This window comes from Acinonyx jubatus, chromosome B3 (assembly GCF_027475565.1).
Source record: "Acinonyx jubatus isolate Ajub_Pintada_27869175 chromosome B3, VMU_Ajub_asm_v1.0, whole genome shotgun sequence".
Classification (NCBI taxonomy): domain Eukaryota; kingdom Metazoa; phylum Chordata; class Mammalia; order Carnivora; family Felidae; genus Acinonyx; species Acinonyx jubatus.
The window spans coordinates 109,838,091-109,863,196 of record NC_069386.1 but is presented as its reverse complement, the minus strand read 5'-3'; positions in this window follow the sequence as shown (position 1 = coordinate 109,863,196).

The window sequence follows — 25,106 nt, the reverse complement described above, 5'->3', positions numbered from 1 at the left end:
AGAAAGACAGATATAATATGACTTCACCCATGTATGGAATTTGAGAAACTTAACAGATGACCATAAGGGAAGGGAAGGAAAAATAAGATACAAATAGAGAGGGAGGCAAACCATGAGAGACTCTTAAATACACAGAACAAACTGAGAGTTGATGGAGTTGTGGGGTTGGGGGGGTGGAATATGGGTGATGGACATTGAGGGGGGCACTTGTTGGGATGAGCACTGGGTGTTGTATGTAGATGATGAATCATGAAAATCTACTCCTGAAGCCAAGAGTACACTGTATGTGCGCTAACCTGACAATAAAAGACAAGAAGAAAAGAAGAAAGAAAGAAAGAAAAAAAGAAAGAAAGAAAGAAAGAAAGGAAGGAAGGAAAGAGAAAGAAAAGAAAAGAAAAAAGAAAAGAAAAGAAAAAAAGAGAAAAGAAAAGATGCTTCTTTCCTGGTCTACCTGGAGAAGGCATCGAGGACCACTTTCAACTCCTCTTCTTTACTCTCCAGAGAGGAGCCATGGGTCTGATTCACCAGACTCCTAGGCACTGATTTGACTTTTTCTTGCTCTTTCTCTGGCTCTATTTTCTCTGGTGCTGATGGATGTGGTTTGTAGTTAAATAACAAAGTCGCTTAATTCTCTAGCCTAGGACAAATGAGGTACCCCAGGACTTAATCCAGCTCCTTCAAGTTTGGCCCCAGGCCCTAGAGTAACAGCCCCAGCTTTCACGAAGTGTCGCTTGGTCAGCCATTGTCCTGGGCTTCTATCTCCCTTGCACACCTCACCTGTAGGGAGAAATAATTAACATGGGAAGGCTTATATTCCTGTGTCCTCTGGCCAAAACTCCATCTTTAATACCATTTTAATACTAAACCCCCCTCAGACTTCTAAGACTATGTAACTTACTCATGCCTGCTATTCTTGTGACTATCACCTGAGAGCCAGAGAGATATTTTCAGCCAGAGTCAAGTTTTAAATAATTGTGTGTGTGTGTGTGTGTGTGTGTGTGTGAGTGTGTGTGTCTTTTAAGAACACCATGACATGCTGTAATTATGACAATGGGGGAATTGTTTCCTAAACTTCCTCATCAGTTTATCAGAATCCAAATAGGAACATAAGATCTGAAAACAGGTGAATTCAGCTCAGCTCTCCTGGACATAAAAACAGTGCATCTAAAGACTACATGAAAAAAAGAGTGAGTCCCACAGAAGTAGAAATGGCCACAGCAAAAGGACAACTACAAAGAAAAGAGAAAGTCTTAGAATGAGAAAGTCAGCTAGGGACCAAATAACTTGAGCGTCCGCCCCCCTCTCCCCACCCCCCCACCGCTTCTTTCCCCTCATCTGTCCTCCATTTGATGAAGCAGACAATTTTAGCTTGTAAGATGCTTGGGCTGAGGGGGATGTTTCTTTGTGTCACAAGCCAACAGAGGAAAGAGTCTTGCAAAATCATTTTCTTTCTCTTCTCTGCATGTAAAATCCATTGTAAGGCTGAGGCCATCTCTCTACTCTAGAGAAAAGAAAAGTATTTACAAAGAAGGCAGAAGAATGTCTTGACATGTACACAAAAGAGAGGGCCAATTAAAGCCCACAATAGGGGAGAGCTTTGTGAGCTTATTTCTGGCAGGAGCAAAAACTCCTGGCCATTGACCATCTATCTTCCTTTAGACCAGCAACCAAATCCAAGTCACAGGGATAAGAGACCTGAAGAGTTGATCGGAATTTGACATCCACTGGCTTGTACTCCATCATTTTCCCACAGGCCTCATCATGATGGCACCAGACAGAATGGCCCATGGGAAGCAGAATTCTCCTGATACAGCAGGTATTTTTACCCAGAGCAATTAGATCAAGAGGACACGGTTTAATTCTTTGTTCACAGAGCCACTTACTTTCCGCTCTGCACCCTTCATTCTTTTTCTACTCTTCTATTTTCTGGGTTTCTTTTTTTAATCCTCAAAAAATAAAATCTTCTTGTTTCCTTCTAATCACTACTATCTGCAATTAACAGGAAGGGCTCTCCTCAGTTAACTACTGTTCCCAGAGTAGAGTGCGCATGCAGGAAGCCAAGCCGGTGAAGCATTAGGAGAGAAGGTAGGGTAGGATGCAGACTGGGGACAGAGAAGGATAATGCGAGAGCTGAACTTGGGGAGAAGACTGGAAGAGGACAAGACTTGCTGGAGGGAACTGGGCCACTGGGAAGGGAAGATAAAGAAAATATATATGCACCACACTTTAAAGTCAGAAGCTGGGCTGCTATCTCTTACCAACAGAGAGGCCATTGTTATAGCAAAGGAATGAAGAGTCTGACCCCAACTTTCGAATTCTGACTGCTGACAGCTTTTAAGCCTCACCCCTCCCTCTTCCTCCTGTGCCCAGAGCAGCTGATAAGAAAGTTTGGGTGCCCCCACTTTTGGTGAGGGCAAGGGATTTGCACTGAGCAAGGCCATGCCTGTGCAGGAATTCTCACTCCGGTCCCACTCCTAATCACAACAAAATCTCTGTGCCAGATGCTTCGTCTGCTTTCTGAGGCATTTCAATCCCACCTGAGTGGCCTGCCCTGCCCTGCCCTGCCCTGCCCTCTGTTACATCATCCAAACCTTTTCATACCCTCTTGGTACGCAGGGGCCATTGTCAGTCTCCATATCTGAACCAAAATTTGAGTAGGCATCCACCTGCATCTGCAGGTAACCAGAGAGGAATAGATCCAGGAATTCTCTCATCATCCATGGTGATATCTGGTAATGACATATACAGGCAAAACAACAACACAACAACTTAAGAAAAGCTGGACCAAGTTGACAAAAAGATGGTCAAGGATAGAGGCTGATATAACTTACAGGGGATAGAGATGGAGATGGAGATGGCACTGACTCAAGTCAATATTTCTAATCTTAGTTTATTGATCAGGGTCTATCAGCTGGGCTACTTCCATGAAGTTGAGCTGCCTACAAAACCACACGCTACAAGCACATAAAATGTGAGCTGGGAACATTGACCATGGTTCTAGAAGAACTGCAAACCTCCATTTATCTCACTTGTTCTGACCCTTTCTCCCTGAGTTTTCAGTCTCCATCTGGCTCTCTCACTGCCTCCAATTTTTATTTTATATGTCCATGATTTGATAACTTGCTTTGGATATGACAGTCTGATTTGAGCATTTCCCCCTTCAGATTTCAGCCAAAATTTTATTTTGGCCACCATACATTAGGACTCTAGGTAAGCAATACCTCTATACATACGATACACACACACGCACACATGTGCACACACACACACACACACACACACACACACCGTACACACCAGGAATGGAAAGCTGACTAGTGAGAACAGAGAGCTAGTGAGATATATTCAGAATCCAAACTTCCCAGATATCTTAACCACCCCACCCAGGGTTTACATCAGACTATATACGTTACAAGAAAATCACATGCATAGAGAGTCTAGCAGCACTATCTTGTTTTCTCTGAAATTAGACCAGGACAGCTAAGATCATTGGAGAAATAGTAATTTGGTCAAAAAACGAGAGACAAGTACTTGGCCCAGTGCTCTCTATTTTTCAGTTCATCAAGACTTTGTGGTTAACTGAAAAGTGAGATTGAAAATATTAGATTCGAGCTGTATTCAAATCAGCACAAAAGATGCTCTGTAATAGTGGAGAGAACCAAATTGGAAGTTCCAGTTTTAACTGTGTCACTCTCTCTCTCTCTGTGATTTTATGTAAGTCACCTCATTTTTCTGCACTTTAGTTTCCTTCTGTATAAATTGGTGCATTTAGACCAATATCTAAGGTTCTCTAAACTCTAAACCCTTAGTGGTTATGTTAGTCAGGATAGTCTAGGCTATGTTACAGTAACAAATAAACTAAGAATCTTAGTGGTTAAAACTTAAAGTTTATTTCTCAAAATCTGCTCTTGTTCTTAGGGCTCCTGAGGGAAGTTCTTTCCCAAAGATTCAGGTTAATGGAGGCTCTGTCATTTAGTAGTTGTACCATCTAGAAGACAAGGCCTTTAAGGCCTTTGTAGCAAGCATAAGAGAAAACTACGGGTGAAGCACTAGCTTTTAAATGTTTTGGTCCAGGTGTGACATATATCACTTCCACTCACAGCCAAGTGACCAGTTAGCTCTGTCCAACTGCAAAAGGGTGGGGCAGTGTGGAGGAGCATATCTCTGCTGTGGTGGGTCTAGGGCTCTAGGCCAAAGTCATAGACACCAATTATGTATGGCCCAGTTACCACGACATATTTTCCAAAGGCCATAGACAATATCTCCAAGGAGGAGGTGCTATCTTCCAGAAATGGCTCAGAGCTCACAAACACACTAGCATGTGAATGACCCCAAACAGTCATCACCAACAGGACAAAATGAACACAAAGCACAAGGTCTTCTCACAGTGCAACCAGAAATGCTCAGATGTTTTGTCTGAGACCTAATAGGGGTGGGAAGAGGATCCTGTGTGTAACTACCAGACCACATAAGGATTGAAAACGGACCCTCATCTCATGATCCTTGTATTCTACTTCACCTAGTACACTGGGCCAAAAAAGTGGACAAAATACGTTGCATAAATTGCTCTTTCTGATGCAGCAGAACAGATTCTGGTTGCAAACTAAGAAAAGCTGAAGGCAGAGAAGGCATCTGCGCCCAAAAAACATGTGTCTACTGGTTTGCAACCTGGCCAGCTCACTCAAACTCAGCAATCAAGTGTGATTCCCCCATGCTGCCAACTAAGCTGAAGAATCTTGGTGTCTTTCACAGATTCTGAGTGTGCTGTGCAGCCGGGTGAATTTCTTGGGGCTCTGCCTTGCAGAATTAGTCCAGTATGCAGGATAAGGTAAAGAAGGTTGGAGCAGATCCACCTGCAGCCTGGGGCTACCACAGCTTGCTCATAGATTGTGCAGGAGTCCTCCTTCCAAACCTTGGAATAAATCTTGCAGCTTGCTGCCTTCATAATCTGAACAAATTTGGCTTTACAAGGCATTAAAGGGCCCAGGAGATGTGGAGAGGAAAGGAAGAAAAATGGAATGGTTTTCCAGGTAGCAATTCAGTTTTTCTTTAGGCTGAGAGTTCAGCCATCTCTGCATCTTCCAAAGATCCACTAGGGAATGTCTTCAGAGGGTAACCTCCCTTTTGCCTTACTGAATGGCTATCTAGAAAATAGATGTCTCACTAGGCAACACCCAACTCATCTAGATGATTCCATGTGTAGTTTCTCTTGGGGAAGCCACTTTTATAAAGCGGCGGGGGGGGGGGGATCTCAAATGCTGGACCATTGAATACTGGAAGCAAGAGACTCCTGTGCTCCCCTTTCCCCCACTTCCTCATGCCCTATTGTATCTCCATTGTTTGGAAGATCCTCAGTCCATTGGAGGAGCAGCCAGGTCCAAGCCTGAGGTTAAGCTATGTCTAACTTATGAGGTGGGCTTATCAGAAGTCTATTAATAAGTATCCTCAGAGGTTATTCATTCTAGGGAATACAGAAGCCACAAACAACTAGCTTTACCCCGTAAGAAAATCTTAGTGGTGGGAGAAAGCTCTGAGTTCATTTAGAGCTGACCACATGATTTTATTTCCCAACCAGCCCTCTCAAACTCCTATCAGTTTGATAATATGAATAAGAATCATTTGCTGACCAAGTTATGTGTCAGTCACTATACTAGTTGCATTATTATGTATGAATATGAGCTAGTTCCTAATAACGTACCAAGCATGCAATTAAAGATTGTCAAGAAGCCAAAGTTGGATATTTATGAACTAAAATGAGCAGTTTGTGGAATTTCCTAAGGACTTTACAGGAGACCACCAAGAAATCTGACCATGGCCATGTACACTCAGGAAAGTGGGTGAAGCTCAGATGGTGGATATGCAGAGAGCTGGGTGGATATGCAAAGTTCCTGAAACTTTGGAAGAGGAGTGTGTTATCAATCTGGCCTCATTGTTGTCTTGAGTGGGTCATAGTTTTTCATTGCTAATCATGAATTAATTAAGACACCTGCAGACTCATGCTTGTTGATTATTTTGTGTTTAAGTCAAGCAGTGGTACATTCTGGTCGTTATTATGTTCTCACAAGGCTTTAGCATCCAGTTCTTACGCCATCTGAAAGTGGGACCAAGTCAGACAGGTGCTCTTGTCCCCACTTCAAGGGCTGGGCTTCAGCGATAAAGGAATCCCAACGACAAAAAACTGTTAGACAAGAAGAGAAGTTACTTGAACCAAAATGGGAACCAATTTCGGCCACTACAATTTTGAGTAACGAGGCTCTGGTGTCCAGACCCACCGTCCCACCAGGCACCACACGCTACTGGGGTAGGACCACCAAATCATGGCGTGAGTGCTAGTGATGTGAAAGCAAAACCTTTTGTGGAGCCCATAACTGTTCCCTCTACCTGCGGAAAACAAAAAGTCACGTGAAGAAGAGATTGGAGAGATGCCCCTCACACTCCCATCTCACTTTCCATGCATTGTCATGCTGTTCGCTTTCCCTCCACTCTTCACTCAGTGCCATCTGGTCTCCTTCCCCATGTTTTGGGTCAAATAGCATCCTTACAAACCCCACTAGCTACTTCCTAACTTCCAAACCCAATAGTCTCTGCTCGGTCCTTGATAATAGGTTGAATTATGTCCCAATAAAAGATATATTGAAATCCTAACCTTCCGATACCTCAGAATATGACCTAATGTGCAGATATAATTAGTTAAGATGAGATCATACTGGGGTAGGGTGGGCCTTTAATCCAAGTTGGCTACGTCCTAATAAGGGAAGAACAGGTGAAGCAGAAAGGTACACTGGCAGAAGACACTCATGTAAAGACGGAGGCAGAGATTGGAGTTATGCTATATGAGCCAAGGAACTCCTGGGGCCACCAGAAGTCAGGAGAGGCAGGGAAGAATCCTCTCCTAGAGCTTCAGATGGTGCATGGCTCTGCCAACACCTCGATTTTGGACTTCCAGACCTGTGAGAGAATAAATTTGTGTTTTAAGCCACCCACCGCGTGCTACTTTGTTATGTCTGCTTGGAAACAAGTGCAGTCCTCCTCTTGCATTTCCAACCTATTCCACTTACCTCTTTTCTGTCCCAAAACTCTCCCTTACCTTGACCACCTTAACCCAGTATTATGTTACTTCTTCATTGCTCTGCTCTTGTCTGTGCTGCCCCTAGATGCCTCAACCTAGATGTGCATGCATGCTCCTGGTAGTTTCCCCTCTAATTTTCCTCTTTCTCTGATAAGCCTCTCCTTAGGTTTCAGCTAGCACACTCATGGACATCACTCTCCAACTGAGATTATTCAGTTATTGAGCACCTACTAAATGTTAGATACTACAGATATGGGAGAAAGTGGCACAGCTATGGGACTAGTGAACTGTTGAGTCTTAATTTCCTGTCCTCCAGCTCCACTTAACTATCTCTGTATCTAGCACCTCACTCGAATTCACCAGCCTCCCCAGGCTGTTCCTCCACTGGGTTTACTATTTGGGTTAATTGCCCCATCAGTCCTATTCACCCAGGCTGGTGACCTTGGCTTTGTCTTTGATTGTTCCTTTTCCCCATAACAATCAATCCATTATCATGTCCCCTAGATTCTACCATTATCTTGTTCCTCCATAACTACCCCTGTTTAAACCTTCATTAATTCTCATCTGAAACAGTCTGGCAACCTCCTCTCCATTTTCCCTACCTCTCACCTCTCTCCCTTCTGAGTCATCTTACGAGAATAATTCCTTTTTCTCAAGCACAGCTGTGATTAAACGTTTTTTAACCAAACCCTCAATGTCTCCCCACTGACTGACAAATTAAGTATAAATTGCTCACCCTTACATCAAAGGTCTTTTATGACAAAGCCCTGATCTACTTTTTCCTCCAACTGTTCCACACTGCACCTTACACATTAATCAAATTAGTTGACTTCTGATACTTCTCCATCTTCATATTTCTGCTTATGTTATTCCCTCTGCCTAAAAAGTCTGGAATTCTTTTATTCCCACTCCATCAGCCGCACCTGATAAAATCTTACCCACCATCCTTCAAGGGCTACTTTGAACATCACCTCCTTCATGTAGCCCTTCAGCATATGGGGTCCTGTCTCTCTTTGATCTCCTATTACTGATGGTTTGTACCTCTCTTGACTTCATTGTATTTGTGCCATTTGCATCTTTGTCTTGTCCCCATGCTGGACTGTATCCTATCTACCACAACAGATGAAGTTCTCAGATATATGGAGAATGCACCAGAAATGGACAGTGTGGGTTTCATTTCAGCCTTATTGAATTGTTAACACTCTAGGAGTGACAACACTCTAGGACACAAAGATATTTCTAAAAGTTCTTCATTAAAACACAGAAAAAGGACTTGATATGGATTGGAGATACTACAGTGACATGTCCTTTGAGATTTAGTGGAATCTGAAAGGAAAGGAAAATGGAATTAAAAGTGAAATGTGTGCCCAATAGGACACTGACATCTTCACAGCATAAAATTATAAAAATAACGGTCAATACTCATATATCACTTACTATGTGACAGACATTGTTCTAAATGTTCTATATATGTTAATTCATTTAGTCCTCACAAAACCCATTTTTCTGTTGAGGAAACTGAGCACAAAATGGTTAAGCATCTTGCCCTAAATCACAGTTAGTTAGTTGATGGAGTTGAACCCAAACCAACAGGCTTCCCAATGCATGCTTCCAATCACAATGTTATCTAGCCAGCTTCTCACTGTACTATAGAGACAGGAAGTGGGCCTTCTCTCTCAGAGCTAAGCTAAGTCCCCAGGACACAGCCATCTTTTGACTTGCATGATTCTGTCTAGTAAGTCACCCCCACACGTAAACCAGTGTCTCTAGAGTCTCCTGGGAGATAATGTTTCACACCAAGAGCCTTAAAGGGTGACCTCATCATGCATGGGGCTACTGCCTCTTTAAATATAGAAAAGGGCCACAATCCCTGACCAGAGAATGGATACCAGCAGGAATGGCCACTCAGGAAGTAGTAAAGGGAAGTAGTAAAGCTTAGATGCTCTGAAGAAACATGCCTCACTGTGTCTTGAGGTTAAGGTGGCTGCTTTAGCTGCATTCTTTCCCCCCAGATACCATCTGGCCCTTCCCATTCTAGCCACTGCCCAGGGATATGAGGCGAGCCGGGCTGAGACACTGTGTTGAAGCCATTTCAACCCTGTTCCACTTACAGGTTCCCAGTTCTCCACATCCACTCCAGTTTCCCATTTACCATCTCCTCTCCTTAAAAAGTGCCATGCTAGATGATGGACCACAGTAGGGCAGAGTGTAGAGATGCCATGGCTGGGAGAGTGAGCAGTAGGAAGCACATTTGCTCCACTCACTCCTGGGGTCATACAAACTAGCATGGGTCGAGCTCCCATTGTGTGTCAGGCACTGTTCTTTACTCTTTTTATGTATTAAATTACTAATCTTCATGACAACTGCTCACTAAGTTGGCCCTCTTTTTTTTTTTTTAATTTTCATTTTATGTATAAGAAATCTGAGGCATAGAAAATATGATAATTTTACCAGGTCACACAGGTAGTTAGCGAAAAAGCCAGGATTTGAATTCGTCCATATCCCTGGTTCTTAACCATTAACCTTCACTGAATGCCTCCCCTAAAAAGATGTGAAATAGCCCTGTTAGAGCACGTTTTAAAAATATTTTTTTGATATAGAGAGACAGAGAGAGAGAGAGTGCTTGAGCAGGGGAAGGGGAAGGGCAGAGGGTGAGAGAGAGAGAGAGAGAGAGAGAGAGAGAGAGAGAGAGAGAGAGAGAATCTTAAGCAGGCTCTACACTGGGCATGACACAGGGCTTAATTCCATGAACCCGGGATCATGACCTAAGCTGAAATCAACAGCTGGATGCTCAACCAGCTGAGCCACCCAGGTGCCCCTAGAGCACTTTAGAATCAATTAAGGAGCTTTCCAGATACCAGAAGCCAAGCACCACCCTCAGAAATTCTGATTTCCTTGTTCCAGAGTGGAATCTGAAAGTACATACACATATTTTTGAGCTCCTCCAGTGGATTCTAATGCTTAAACTTGGGGTGGTTTTGGCATCCACGTAAAGTGGATTCTTTCTTTTGTCCATCCAGTCGTCAGACATCACCTGTGCCAATCTGTAAGAAAACCTCCAAATACACAAGTGGGAAGGAATCCCACTGAGTTGCCAGCTTGAACCTACAGGCTTTTAGAAATACAAATAATATAATCAAAATATCTAGTCACACTTAATTCTTTAGACACACATATTTTTAAAATTATGCATTACAGAGTAGCATATTAATTCAGAAACATTGCTCATACTCCACAAAACAACCTTAGTTTGACTTCTCACACACACACACCACCACATTCTCATCTTCACATCCCCAAAGCCTCATTTGGTGACATGTGCACAGGTGTCGGGCACACACCACCTGCATGGCTGTTCACTGATCGAAATACACCGCTTTTGCAATCCTGGTATCAGGCGGTCGCTGGACGTTTTGTCCTGTGCCACAAAAGATGCATTTGCGTAACATTAAGGCAGTTGACTGTCTGTGTGTGTTGTGGGCAGGGCTGGCCGACTGCTGATAGGCGAGGCTAACCCTCACTTCATTCTGATTGCTCTGCGCTTTGTTCTGATCAATTTTTAGATTTTTCAAATATTACTCCTGCTTATGAGCACAATCTTGATTTTTACAACCTACCAACCCCTTCCTGTACTGTTCCTTCAAGTGAGTCTTGAAAAAGCTTATTTATGATGATGAACCACACTTGCAGTTGTGAGGTTACCCATTCAGCAATAATAGATGGAGCTAAAACTAATAAGTAACAGCTAAATAATAATGGAGCTGAAATTGTGAAATTACACACTCAGCGATGTAATGGAGTTTAAACTCCATTATGTTTCTTTGTCTTCTGTTCCTTAACTGAGTCGACCAGAGGTTCCTCTCCAGTGTTTGGGGTTCAAAGTAAGGTAACTGAAGGACATGCCCTCTACTGTGAAATACTTTGTAAGGGTTCCATTATTAGGTAAGTGACTCTCTTCCAAAAAGTAATTCGGAGACAAAGAGGACTTCACTTTTTATCCGGGTGCAGACAGTTTTTTACTAGACATCAGACACTAAGGCCCTGCTGCTTATATGTCTGCTCCCACTGGCATCATACCTGGGGCTGCTTGAGTTCCTGTCCCCTCTTTCATCATCCTCAGACTCTGTGGTGACAGACACAGGAGAGCTCTCCTCCTCCCACCACGGCTCCCCCTCCTACCCTCTCCCAGCCAGGTGTCCGCATCTCCCCCCCCCCCCCCCGCCACCCCCTCCCCCTGCTCCAGCCTCAGCGGGACTGTGAGGCATCCCGGCAGCTTCTGGAAGGCACCCGTGTTTGAACAGGGATGAGACAGGCCTCCCTAAGCTGCTTATTCTAAGTTGGGGATTGTTCCTCCTAGTCAATTGATAGTGGAAATAATTACTTCTTAGAATCTTTGAAAACCCAATGTGTAAAGAGAAATTAAAATCTAATTAAATGGATGTAGGCAGTTCTGTCTGAGCTGACAATTCTTAAGCCACTGCAGTTTGTCAAAGGTTAGGTTATCTGTCCCTGGGTGCTTCTGTCTCCACTTGGCTCTGAGCCCAGAGCTCTGCTCTCTCTCTAACACCCTCTCGTCAGCCCTGTCCTGGGCCCAGGATCCCTATTGTTCTTGGGCAGAGATGTTGGCTAACAGGCCATCTGTCGGTGGGGTTGCTGAAGGGCCTTCTGCAGAGGACGGCATTCTCCCTGATCTTGGAGCCCAAACCAGTGTTTGTCAACAGGGGTGCTTCTGGCATTATGGCGGGACAATTCGTTTTTGTGCATCTCTGGCAGGGGCAGGGGCCAATACCACCCCCAGAGAGAGCTACCTCTTTGTGCCAACCCTATTCAGCCACCAGCTGTAGCTGGCAGCCAAAAACCAGAAGCCTCAGACCTCTCGACTCTGCTGTGACAATCTCTTAGACCAAGATTACCCTGATCTGTGCACGTGTTACCAGCGGTATGAGATTCCTGAGTTAAGTGGCTGCAAAGCTTTTATAGCAATTTGACACTGCCACCACATTGTTGCTGCATTTCGTGAATTGGGAAATCAGTTTGCAATGGATTGGAGGGGGAAAAAAGTGGGCAATCACCACACGTTTGGACAGTTCTGTCCTGGGTCTCCTTGCCTATTCTGAACCCTGTTTGTGTCAACTCCAGCTTCTCCAGGCTCATGGCCAGAGGCTACATCCTGATGTTTGAATGTGTTTTTTATGGCTCTATTTGAAAGGTGGCTCTTTCTGCCCCTGGCCGCATTCTTCCAAGGAAGCATTTTAGGTTGCCAGAAACAAAGGCTCATTCAAACCACCTGGAGCAAAGGCGAGGTGAGTGTGGTCACTGCAAAGTGCACCTGGAGAGAAGCTGGATGCATCTGTGAGAATTGACAGGATCCAAGGCAGGTGAGATCCTAGGAGCGGGGGCTTTCTCCTCCTCCCTCCAAAGCTGCCTGACTCTTCTCAGCCTCTCTCTGCTCTGTGTTGTTGGGGGGGGGGGGGTTCCCTCTCTCCAGCTGGCCCCTCTGTGAGCTCGTGCTTTCTGCTCCTTCTCCACTCCGCTTTGCATTGGCCCTTCATGGCTTTTCCCAACCTCCTGACCTCAGTTCGACCCGCCTACAGCCCAGGCTTTGACATCTTCTAGCCTGAGGTAACACGAGCTGGAATCTGATGTGCTCTGGGCACTTTTTCCTGCCGGGCCTCAGTCTGAGCAGACTATGGAGAGGCTGTGCTTGGGTCCGTGCCCTCTTCTGGGCCTGTTGATGTCCTCCTAAGAGGAAGGGAACAGAGCCGCTTGGTAGAATGCAGACCTTCTAAAGAGCAGGCGCCATGGGAGGGGGAGTTTCCCAGGATGGTGTCCTGGCCTCCATCCATCCAAAGCACTCCTGCTTCATCTCCTCTTGCCCAGACTGGGCGACACCAGACAGTCTGACTGACTCCTCGCCCACCCTGGTCCTTGGGCAGGAGTCTGTGGTGGGTACTGGACAACTACAGGGGCCTCACCTATCAGATTCTGCGGTCCCATGAAGTGCACCTTCATGGACATTTCCCACCTTGGCACCAGCCCAACTCTAATGCTCACTGATGAAAGGGGCGTGCAGAAGATCGCTGGGAGCATTTCCCAGTACGCAGCCCAGCCTCAGCAGTAGATAGCTCTGCAGGGGTTAATTGGTTTTTGGCTGATGAAATCACAGCAGAGTTATCCATTGTTGAAACTCTTTGATAGCATAACAGTTATTACTCCCTGGACACTTCCCCATTCCCTTCTGAACCATTTTCATTCTCTCAGTCTTGTCGGAAATGAGCATTTGCATCAACATGTCAGTGCCCCCTTGTAATAATGCCATAATACTATTGTTTTCACACCGCTGGTAAGAGTGGGTGCTGCAGAGGCTCACACACACACACACACACACACACACACACATGCCACTTTGCTGCCTGAGCCCAATTGGGGCTCAGAGCCATCACTTAGCAGAATGCCCAGTGGAGAGGTCCCTCTGCCTCCCAGTGACCCTCTCCAGAAGCCAGTGGCCAGCAGGGGACCTCCTGACCAATGTGGGTGCTCCTGTCGCCATGACAAAGCACCGGGAGTTTAGACCTCATCCTTTGCCCTTCTACAAGTCTGGGACAAAATGCCAGTGGTTGGGCAGAGCCCTAGTTAACAAGCCGCAGTCTCCTTCACACACTGAAGGCTCATTTGGCCCATAGGGGGAGCGCAAAGCCTCCCTCACTCCATTTCCAAAGGAGAAGGGCACTGCTGCTCCTTGCCTCTAGGGATTAAATTTTGAGGCTTAGGATCTGACTTCGAACCTAGAGACAAAAGTGAAAAACAAGACCCTTGTACTGTGGTTGGTTTGGACTACAGGGGCCTGAAAGAGCCTTGGCTACCAGTCAGGTGTTCATTAGCGTGACACAGAGGTCCTCTCCTAAAGACCACAAGGGTGGGGGTGACTCCTCCTCCTCTCTTTCTCAGAGTCTTTTCACCTTAGAGATGGTAACAACTACTTGTCCCACGTCTCTTCTCCTGTCTTGGACCAAGGTGAACACTGGGTTACTTTTGCCATCTCTTGGACCAGTATCTTCCATTCTGGTTCCTTCCCCTAGAAGGAAGTTAGTCCTGGGACAATCTTTGAGAGACTACCACCTCCCCAGATCACCACCCCCTAATGCAATGCAATACCTAGCCTTCAAATAATGATCTACACTTTCCCTGATTATCTTTACACACTGGTAAAATGTGTATCAAAAGATGGCTGAAGAGAACGCGTTTGCTATACATTGTCAACCTAAAATGAAGCCATCTAGGTAGACTCCCCTAGTGAGGCAGAGGGAAGGGGGCCTGCGGATCCAGGGGGTGCTGTCACAAGACATTGAGTCTTACTGTCAAGCAGTTGCTTTTTGCCTTGGTTCGTGGGAAGCCTCGCACACCTCGGCTGGATGCTAAATAAAGCAGCTAGTGGCTGAAAGTACGCTGGGGCTCTGTGGCACTATTTCCTAACCCAGACATCTGCTGTTTAGCATGAGACTAATAGAGATAGGAAGGGCGCAGCGCTCTGCAAGGGAGCCATCCCCAAGGACAGGAGCTAGTCAAGGACACTAGGCCAGATAATCTGTTACCTCTGGGCAAGATATAACAGTGACTAATCACCTCTAGGGTTATGGATGCATTTACACATCTGATATTAACACCCAATACATTATTTATAAGCCCCAATATGAATAATTCAGTGTGTCTACATTTAGCAGGTTTCTGCCTAAAAACCAACTTTGTACTGGGTCTTGGCTCCTGACAATGGACCAGGAAGGACCGGGAAAGCAACAGCTCAGCTCATGTGCCTAGGGAAGCTCCACTGCTCACTGTGGGGAGTGTTTCAGTCCAGGCCCCGCCTGACATGGGGCATTCATTTAGCACCTCTGTTACCCTAGCTTGGTTTATTCATCTGTGTAATGAAGGTAGTTGGGCTTGATGATCTCCAATGTTGATCCCAGTCTTAAGATTCTGAGAAGGAGAAAAAGAACTAACAAAAGTGGTAAGAATAGATCCAGTATTCATGGTTGCACTTGGCTACAAGCTGTGCCCAGGTCATTGGTTTCAGGCTATGATTTGCCAGACACAAAGTCAGATTTGTTTGATGGCCTAGTTCCCTAGGTGTCTACATGTTTGCACCACATGACTCTATGACCCTCCTGTTTGCGAGCTCCCTGAGGCCAGATATTTATTTAATATCTTTGTCTATTGTTCCTCTGAGGACAGTGCTCATCACATAGTGGGTCCTTACATGTGAATGTTAAATGGAAAGATTGATGAGGCAGAGATAAGGTAGACGTAACTCCTACTCCTTTGCCAATTTAGTCCATCTCCAGGATGGGGTAGAAGAAATTTTCCATTGTGGCCTTCCCAGAAGTCCAGATCTCTGTCCTTTGCTCCAACAGCGTCAGTCTTTCCCTTTTACTCTTTTAAGCTCAGGGGATGGAAAAAAGAATAAACTTGCAGCTTGAGAAACTCACCCATCTTTTGCCTGTGGTTGAAATTGAGCTGAGCTCCACTCTTCCTAAGAGTTGATCTTCAATTCCTTGTCTATTAAGGAGACAGAGTAACTTAGGCAGTGTCAGGAAACTGCTGGCTTGAGGCCTGGGGCAGGTCATTTCCCCAAGCCCATTTATTCATGTGCAAAATGAAAAGGTCATTTATAAGGCCGTTTCAACCCAAAATTCTTTATGAAAACCGGGTGGGGAGAGAGGCAGTGGGCCTGCCTTGAGTAACCCTGAGTTTGGTGGCACTCAGAATGTGCAAAGTGAAATTGCCCATGACCTCTTAGATGGTGGAGCTATGAGCTCCAGACCCTGTGAGCCAATTGCTCGGTCTCGTGGCCAGAGCTGGCAGCCACAAGCCTCGGGATTGGGCCAATATCTGTGAACCCAGCAAGCGCTGCTAAATCACACCTGCTCCTGTGTGAATGACTCCATGTGCCTTCCCATGGGGGGTGTGAGGGGGGAAGCCGAAAATGCCCCAGCACCTGCTGTATAACTCTAGGCTGGAGACAGCATTGAGGAATGGTGGGAGTCAGAGTTGGAAGTCACCCGGTTTAGCCAAATGTCCCCGAGTGCACCTGTTCTTAGATCATGTAGTAGAAATGGAATCGTTCTGTTTCCAAAGATATGAGCCAATGGACTCAATTACCTCTTTTGAAAGCCTGTTCTGGCTTGTGATCATGGGCACAGTTTTATTCTAATTGAAATCTCTCTTGATGAGGCCTATTTCTTCTTCTTCTTTAATCTTCTGAGTTGATGGAGAAGTACAGACCACAGTTAGAAATCAGCCTTCCTAATTGGGTCTCGTCTTTCTCCAGGAGACACTACCCTTGTAATCTTAGGGTTAGAAGCCATTCTCCTATTTTCCATGTCTCTTTTCAGTGCCATTTTCAACTGTTGCACCCTCTTTTCAAATAGAGTGATTAAGTGTTGTAGCCCCCTCCAGTAGGCAGAGAGTGTGTTTTCTGTTACGCTGCCCCCAAACTGCAGGTTTGCTTTTCATAAACACCAGCTTCTGGAGCGCCTGGGTGGTTCAGTCGGTTAAGCGTCTGACTTCGGCTCAGGTCATGACCCTACGGCTCATGGGTTCTAGCTGCGCGTCCGGCTCTGTGCTGACAGCTCAGAGCCTGGAGCCTGCTTCGGATTCTGTGTCTCCCTCTCTCTCTGCCCTCCCCTGCTCATGCTCTTTCTCTCTCTCTTCAAAATAAATAAACATTAAAAAAAATTATTAAAAAAAATACCAGCTTCTAACTTAATTCAGTTGCTATGTCACTGTGATTCTTAGATTGTTTCCTCACCAGAAATGCCTGTTGTAATCGTGTGGTGCTCAGCTGTTATAAATATAATGGCCTATAATGACACTGAGAAATAGTGGCCAGTGACGTTAATTGATAATCATAATGAAAGGAAAAGGAAATGATTACATGGTGATGGTGACAGAGAATGGTATTCTTGGAATGTACTAATGCCTGCAGAGCATACCCTCTGCTGGGGCATTCCTGTCACAAGAAGCTAAAGATGGTCCCAGGCAATTGCCAGCACTCAGCATTATTCTCTGACAATTTGTTTGGTCACAATTATCTCTGATCTCCTGGGGCGTTAATGCTTATTTGTAGGCATTAACACATCCTGATCTTACTCAAACACTTAGGAGTTTCTCACTGGTTTCATATGCAGAGACAGAAGCCAGAGAGGACAAAGGTAGAAGGAAACCTCACTGAAGGCTCTGCAGCCAGAAGCCCACCCCTGGAATGGCTTCCAGGACTAGTGGCTGCTTACTTAATGTGGGGTGGAGGGCAAGTGCGGTACTGAGGCCATACAGGAAGCCCACACCGAGACTGTCAGCCTGCCCAGACTCCTCTCCAGGCCTCAGTTTCCCCACACAAGAAAAGGGGAAGGTCATCCCTGCCTCAAAAGTTACTCCTCTCTGGCTGGTTGGGGGTGTGGGCAGCTGGTGGTTGTGTTAAAGATATTTTTGATGCATTCTGGAGTCTCTTTCCATTTATTTCGGTAAATGTTTATTGAACACCTGCCAGCCAGGCACTTTGCTGGGCACCAGGGGAGGGAAAACAAGGACAAAGATCTTGCCCCAAGCTGTGGGATAAGCTGTGGGAAAGGAGAGAGTGGAAGGTAAAAGTGCAGAGAAACACATATGAGGAGAACTCAGTGCTGTGATTCCAGAACAAAGAAAGCCTGTGAATTAGCTGAAGAGAGAAAGATTACCTTTGATTTGTGTGGCATTTGAATTGCACTTTAGAGAACTTCTTTTTTATCACAGATGTTTTCAAACATATTAAAGAAGAGAGAATAGTCTAATAGACTCCCATGTGCACATCACCCATCCTTAAACCTCAACACATGGTTTCACATAAAACCCTTCCCATTTCCTACTAGAACCCCCATGGCAACATTTCCACTCAAATCCCAGAAAGCATATCATTTCATAGGAATGCACTTCAGTAAAGACTTTTTAGTAATATAAGCACAATACAATTACCATACTTAAAACAATTTCCTTAATGTCATCAAATATGCAATCAATACCCAACTGTCTCATAAGTTTTTTTATAGTTGCCTTGTTCAAATCAGGATACAAACCCGGTTGACAGGTCTTTTAAGTAGTTTCCTCCTCTCTTTTTTTTCTTGCAATTTGGTGTTGTTGCAGAAACTACACCACTTGTCCCACAGAGTTTACCTAAGTCTGGGTTTTGCCAATTGTTTCTCTGGAACCCTTAATGCTCCTCTGCTCCCTGTATTTGTGTAAATTGGTAATTCAGTATGGAGCTTGCTCAGATTTGGGTTCGATGTTTTTGGGAAGACTCCTATTTAGGTGGGGTTGGGAACTTCCATCAGGAGGGCCATAAAATCTGATGATCTCTTTCTGTGATGTCAGTAGATGTTGATAATTGTCTCCTAGACACAAGGCTCTATCACTTGATGGCACAGATGGACAGGGATGGTCGCTTTGTAATTATCTTAAAACATGTATGTCTCATGAAATTTCTAGTGTGTGTTATATTGCATTTAAAAAAAAAAAAAGGATATGGGCATTGTAATAGGCAGTAGGGAGCCACTGAAGGCTTTTTGCAGGACAGTGACCTGTCAAATCCATGGGATAAAGCAGAGTGTCTAGCAGATTAAGCTGGGCCTTAGCAGCTAAAATTTTAGCTTCTGAAACCCAGGGGCCACATAAGTGGTGGTTTGAATGAGGCCCACACCCATGTGCCTACCCTCTGGGTCAGTTGCTATTGTAGAGGAGATTATGCTTCTGCCTCCGACCAGGCGCATTTCAGAGGGTGCCAAGCAGCCCTAGTCAGGAGATGTATGAAAGAGCCCTTATCTGCCTATGTTTTAATAAATGAGACTGTTTCTTATAATGGGTGTTCCCAGCAGTTAATTAGGTGAAAGTGAACTCAGCCAGGGAAGTTTGCACATTTTGACCAATTAAATATGTGGCCCTGGGGAGATCCCCAAAAATATGCAATAGGGAGGGGTTTCATAGAGTCAACTACTTAAATTCAAATCCCCGAGTCCCCTCTTACAAGCTGGGACACTTCTAGGCAAATTATTTAATCTTTTGGGGCCTCAGTTTCCTCAATCATAAAAGGAGGGTAACAATAGTACCTAACTCCAACTGTTGTTTTCATGATTAAGTGGGTAGAATGCTTGCAAATCAGCAGGCACATCGCAAGGAACTAATGAATGTTGGCTGTTATTATCATGCAGTACATGATTCCTCTGACATTTGCTTCTGTAGCCTCAGGGTAGCCAGTCTTGAAGTGGAGTCTTAAGAAATATTAATTGATGAAGCTAGTATTAAAAAATACTGCTGCTTTCTTAGATCTCTCAAGAGACTTCGCTATAATAACACCAATGTGGGTCAGGTGGTTTTTCTTTTTCTCTTTTTCTTTTCTTTTGTTTTTTCTAGTATGGAGACTTTGTATATTTGCGAAACTGCTGAGTTGTTTGAGAGTCCAAGCAGGAAACAAAGTATGGTGATCACACTGATGGCCAACCTGCTCCGGGCACTCTTTGCCAGAACCCTGCCGTATGCCCCCATGGGAACTGTGAAGTCATTAGAAACAAAGATACAATTAGCATCCAAAACAGGCAGAGAGACAAGTTGTCAAACTCTGTGATCTACAAATGACCAAGAGGCTAAAATCACTGAAGAGAAAATTAAAACAGCAAAAGCCAAATTTGCCTGGCTTGTCCTTTGCTTTTTTGTTTAATGAGAGCCTGGCTTAAAACTTGCTGATGAAGATTGGGGCGTGATGGGCTTTGAAGGTCTGTAAATTTAGGTCTTTCTTGTAGTTTTGGATGTGATTTCCAAAAGGGACATTTTCCAGGACTCTCTTAACATTCCTATGTAGTCAGAGATCCATCAACAAATATCTATTGAACATCTACGGTATTAATGCTAGATTCTGGGGAGCCAGTAATAAACAAGAAAGACCAGTGCCCGGCCTTAGGGGACTTAGATTCTAGTGGCAGAGACAAATAAATGTGCAATTATAATAGGAGGAGAGGTAATATAACTTGAGGAGAGCCCAGTCTACTTTATAATGTCCAAGAGGCAGTCCGTGAGTTACTAGTCAAGGATTTAATACAAACCAAGAATGAATACCATTTCTACCCTTGCGACCATTACTTTAGCCTAGTTTCTCACCCTTGTGACTGACTGGACTCTTATAAGAGTCTCCCAACTATGCATTAATAGATTCCTATTCCCAAAAGACTACTTTTATCATTTCAGATCCTTGCCCAAAACCTTTCTGGGACTTTCCACACTGACAAAGTTAAGTTTTAATTCTTTAAGCTGAATTTTGCAAATAGATAAGGAAGCTTGGGCTGGGAGAGTGGATTCGTTGAATGGGGTTTGTTGCAGGGAGGCGGTAAGGAGGAAACAATACCAAATGAGACAAATGGACTCAGTGACCTTTCTTGTTCCGTCTTCTCTGGGTGAGCTCTTGGCATCCTCTGAGCTTGTGCACCTGCCCCTGAAAGCCTGGAGGAACCCGACCTGTACTAGATATTCTGGAACTGAGGCTGATTATATTCTCCTTCATGTCGGTACTCACAGATCAAAGTAATATCAAAATTACAAGGATCCTACATATTAGTTACAAATGATAATGGTTGCCTTTGTAAATGAACATCATCCAGGGGGGGTGATATGATCACTAATCCCAAGGAAGCACAGGAAAGAAATTGTAAAGAGTAGGTCGACTTTGCCCTAAACAAAAGTGCATTATAACTCCTCAATTCCAAAGGCTTTTCCATATTTCATATCAACGCTCCAAATGTAAATAGTGACTGTTAGAGGACTTACCACTTTGCACTTTACCGGTCTCCTTGCTATCTCTTTGGTCCACCAGACTGTGGAGTCTTCTTCAGGAACCATTTTTAATTCATGTTTTAAACAAATCACCTGTTATAAATCCTGGTACACACTAGGCACTCAATAAATGGTAAGTGAATTCTGTCCTGTTGCCTTACAAAGCCATTTCTGAGAAGCGTAGGTCATGGTAATTTATCTTTTCTCTGAAGTTTCAGGGCAGTCATCCATCCTATTCATGTACTTTTTTTCATTTTTACAACTTTTAAAAGAGTTCTAAAAGTTCACTGAAATATTCTCTGTTCACAGAAAAAAAAAAGTTATAAGTGCTGTCGTTGCCTAAGCTAGCCCACAAATCCTATTCTGAAACCATCATAGTCAACTCTGCGAATACTAACTGAGCACTTGCTGTGGGCTCGGCTCTGGAATAAGCGCTGGAAATAAAACAATGACTAGGCCCTGTCTTCAAGAAGGCAGCTTGATGATGAGATAGCATGATATGGGCAAGTATCTGGTACAGAGGAGGGAGTTCTTTGGTGATGGGCGTGAAGTCTTCACAGGGAAAGCGAATTAGCACTCACCCAGGGGGTAAGACTGGAAGAGAGGGAGTTCCAGCAGAGGCAAGGGCACAAGAGAAAGGGAGGTCTGCTGTGCTGTCTGCAGAGTCTAGATGGCACGGAAGGTACATGACCAAGTGACTGGGGGAGATGAGCTAAGCTGCCTTGGGTGAGGGACAATCACAGAGAGACTTCCAGGCACACCATGGGACTTGGACTTGATTCTACTGATGACGGGAGCTTTGGGCAGAGAAATATTGAGTTGATTCCCGTCCAGTTAGAGCCTGGGGCATGGGTTGAGGATGTAGCAGCCCAAAGGCTGACGCATAGCCCAAGGGAGAAATAGTGAAGGTTGGAACCCAGGCAGTCGCAACTTCCTTAAGCCTTTCCCATTTGCCCCAATTGCCCTTTCCTCCACCTTCATGCTCCCATATCCTTCAAAAGTATGTGCAATGAGCCCAGTGATGTCGAGGGTGTCTGTGTTGGTGAGCAGACACGGACATTTGCCAGTCTGTCATCTGTGAGCAGAGACCACTTCTTGTCTCCCACTAGTACTCTGAGCCACCTGAGGGTGAACCCTGCATCCTACACATCTCTCTCCCACTCTCCTGCTCAGCCTCTAGCACAGTGCCCTGCCTATGTCTAAACCGGTGAAGATGTATGAATTCAGATGGACTGATTAATCCATATATTTTGCTTATAATATATACTTTTGAGGGGAGGATTAGTGTCAAGTGAACATTTTGTTCGCTGCTGACATGTTGTATAAACACAAACATTAATTAAAACTATACAGTATTAGTAATTCTAATCTAACAGATGACATGCATGAAAGTATGGCACAGAGTACAACCTGGACTGGGTCCTAAGCCTCAGCTTGGCCCTGATTCAATCTTGCTGCCCAGTATGGGGCTCATTGATTTCTTCAAGAATCAGATGGGGCCTCTGACTCCCCTCTACCCAAGTAACAGCTCCTGTGAACCTTCAGAGTAAGAAACAGGCAACAGTCAAGTTCAATTATCAAATATAACTAATGATCACAGGGTGCTTTTTCCTCTTTTTAATTCAGTGAGATGAGAATTCCCCAATTACTACACAGGATTCATAATTGCTAGAGATTTTGAAGATGACAAGTTGAACTGAAAACCATTGACTCTTTCCTTGAGGATTTTCCGAGCACTTTGGGATCCTGCTGGGCCCCAGGGCCCCCAATAAGAGCCCAGTTTTCCCTGTCCTGGAGGGGAGGTTGTAGCAAAACTGCCTCACCTACTAACGTCTCTGTGAACGGGATGCTTATAGGATGTTGTGTCCAACACAAGTGGGAAAGAACTGGAAAATCTTGCAGTTACTCATTTCACCAATATTTATTGAGCAACAGTGTGTTTTAGGCACCAAGGCTCAAAGCAAAGAAATAAAGGCAAGAGGCAAGCAGCGCTGGGCTGCGTCTGGGTCCCCCTCTGGAACCAGGGGTAAGTTACTTAGGCTTTATGAGCCTCATGTCTCTGAAAATGGGGACAGTGGAACCTCCTCTATGGGTTGTGATTCGGACTAATGAAGGGCCACACCTAGCTCACAGGTGTTCATAATACGAGTTCTCTTCCTCTTCCTTGTAAGGATCTTAAAATCCACAAGCGAATAGAAACATCAAATAACTAGAGAATAACCTAAAAGCAGAGTGTAATGTTGCTTTAATTTATAGCAAACTGCTCAGCATCAAACAAGGGAGCCTGCAGCTGTCTGGGAAGGAACTGCTCAGATTCTCAAGGTAATTTTTCAAAAATATATTCTAAACGAGCGTTGACATAAACTTTTCTTTAGCTGAGCTTTAGCTTTGTGGCACTTAAAAAATCTGTAATATTAAAAGTAAATTAAATACTGCATATGACTAGGCATCGGAGGTGTTTAGGGAGCAATTTCACAGTTGACGACTCAAGCCTTCCTGTCTGATGAAAATTCACGTTTCCCCAGGGGTGGAGGAACAGAGTACCAGGAATCAGGGAGGAGATGAGGACACAGGCAACGTGACCTGATTCAGGAAGCTCAGAACTTGGGCAAGGGGCTCGGGTACCCACCTGTGTGAAGATGGATGTCATTTTCTGAGCCTTTAATTGGCCACGTGAACAGATACTCTTGGCTACGGAATCTGGGTCAGGAAATGTGGGTTATTCATTAGGTAACAATCCTGCGGGTTGCTCAGATCTGGAGGTGTGGGCCCTCACGTGGCTCCGTGGGACTCAGGGAGCCTCCCACTTAAGCCCCCACCCCCCTGCCATGTCTCAGTCCCCTTCCTCACTACTACCTGTTCCCACTGTCTCCCTTCTGGAGTCTTTTAGGATCACTCTCAGCAGGGAATATGGAGCTACTTCTCCAGCAGCAGGGAGGAGGTGAGGCTGAGCCTTCCATGTGCTCCAGTCTGTCTAACCACTGGGATGGGACTTGGAAGAAACAAGAGCCCAGGGTCCTTCTGGGTTATCAGTGGGGGACTGAGCATTGGACTTGGTCCTCATCCAAGGAACAGAGTCAGAGTTGGTCTGTGTCAGCCATCCTGAGGAGAGAGCCAGAAACCTGAAGTCAGGGACAGAGTAGATCAGGAAACAAAAGGGCCCAGCTTGGAGCCAGGGGAGGACAGAACCAAATCTTGTGGGCAAAGCCAAGTTGGTAATGAAAAGGGGCCCAATCACACAGGAAAGTTCAGACTGGAACAGTTTTGACAAATCTCAATTTGCTGTTGACCCTGACACACAGGCTTTCCCTCTAGTGTCACCTTGAAGGCACCGAACCTGCAGGAGGCAGGCCAGGCCTAGATGAGCAGTCTGTGCATGTCTGTAGTTTGGAGCAATCCCACCCGGCCTTTAGGAACAAGCTGAACAATCTTCGAGGGCTTAGGATTCAGGATTCACAAAGCATATTGCATACACTGTAATATCTGGGCCTTATGGGAACCCATGATTTGTTCCCATTTTATAGCCGGGGAATAGTGAAGATGAGAGATGTGCCCAAATTCACTCAGCTTTTCAGTTCTGGAGCCTGGTCTTGGACCTACTCCTTCCTCCATATCCCACAGTGAGTCTATGACCTTGGCTGTATTCATACCATGTTCCATCAAAGCTAGGTGGGAAGCTGGAACTATTCATGACCCTTGGTTCACAGGATGAATGACAGTCTTATTGGGTGGTGGTCTAATAAATAGTTATTACCCTATTTCTGATCTCACCTGTCCCACCCAGACCTGAGAGCCCACAGTGTCCATGAAGATAAGATATAACCCATTTTGGCCACTCACTAACTCCCAGTGCTATGACTTAGCTCCCAGCAGTGACTTCACCAGGCCTCTCCATATCTCCAAACCCTATTTTCTTTATTCCATTTCACTGTTCGTTAGCCTAGCTGTTCATTTCCTATGTAATATCCTCTAGCTCTTAGAGAAATGATGGCACGAGTTTTAACAGCTCTCCCATTATTCAATAATCACCTGTATGAAATCTCGACAAATACAGGTAGCAATCAATCTGCAGTTAATTAATATAAAGCAACCAGTCCCATTAAATTCAAATGTTGCCATGGACATGGTTGGTTGGCTAAATATCAGTGCTATTTATAAGTACATTCTTCTTAGGATTGTCGTGGACTTGAAA